This window comes from Diaphorina citri, unplaced genomic scaffold (genome assembly GCF_000475195.1).
Source record: "Diaphorina citri unplaced genomic scaffold, Diaci psyllid genome assembly version 1.1 scaffold86, whole genome shotgun sequence".
NCBI lineage: Eukaryota > Metazoa > Arthropoda > Insecta > Hemiptera > Psyllidae > Diaphorina > Diaphorina citri.
Genome location: NW_007377523.1, coordinates 111,857 through 113,265, shown reverse-complemented (window position 1 = coordinate 113,265; position 1,409 = coordinate 111,857).

Sequence of the window (1,409 nt, the reverse complement as noted above, 5' to 3'; positions counted from 1 at the left end):
ATTTTTTTTTTTTTTTTTCCTTTTTTTTTTTTTTTTTTTTTTTTTTTTTTTTGCAGGGTATTATATGATTGGTGAAAAACTGAGTGGCAGTACAGAACAAAGAGATACAGATTTAAGTGTCTGGAGGTCCCAGAACAAAATTTAATCTCAAGCATGTCACGGATGCTTGTTTTCATGACTCTTGGATCTATAGCCATCATGGGAGTGTATATGATGTTGGGTGCTCCTACTGGAGATGATCGTTATAAGGTGAGATACCTACTGTTTGTACAACAATTGAATGGAAGAAATTACCCACATTGATAAATTGCTCTACACTTGTATTTAATCCTTGGAACATAAAGTTAAATATTTTATCTTACTGCACCTCCATGGTGATAATTGGATATATATTATTATGCAATAGGGCCCAACTATTAGGTATGATGTGCACAGCCAACAGAGGGAGGTAAAGTGTCAATATTCAAAGATGCTGTATGAGAAGAGATTTTATAGAGAAGATGACATACCTACCTAAGTAATATGAAAAATCTTTAAATTAAAACAGCATTTCTATACCCAATTTCCTAGATAATATTGAAATTGAATTTATTTATTTATTTAGCATCAATGAGTATTATCTTACAACATCGGAAATACTTTGCCAGACTTTGTTGTGATAAGGGTTCCATCCAAGTCAAATGATGCAATCTGTAAAGAGAGAAGATTAAGATTAACTTGAAAAAAAAAAAAAGATAATATACTTAACTTATGTAGTGAATAGGTACATAAGTACCAAGTTTTTCAAGCAGGTAGTCATATCCATTGGAAATCACAGGGAAGTATATCCATTGGAAATCACAGGAAAGTATATCCATTGGAAATCACAGGGAGGTATATCCATTGGAAATTACAGGGAAGTATATCCATTGGAAATCACAGGGAAGTATCACTTTTCATGCTCTTCCTCCTCTCTTCTCCCTCTTTCCCCTTAACTTAGTATTATTTATAAATATCCTCTCTCAATATTGTATCCTATAAAAATTTCAAGTAGGTAAGTCATGTCTTGCTTTTTTTTTTTTTTTTTTTTTGGGGAGTCGTAGTAAACGTAGTACATAATATATTATGGTATGAGCAGAAAAGTGGTTTTCTCAATAGTCCGTAGGTAGTCAAGTGGTTTTCTGTATTTTCTAGGGCAGAATTTAAAGTACAAAGAAAATGTTCAAATCAGCCCATAAGTATGTATAACCCTCTTGTTGGGGATTTATCATTACACTGTTACCTGCACTCTCTCACCTACTCCATGAATGTAAAGATTTGATGATTCTTTGATGGAAATTCTCTCTACTTCTTCATCGCCTTTTTCCGTGTCCCGGGGTCGTAGTCCATTTGATTTGATGGAACATCTCTGAACAATAAAACCTTCCTGT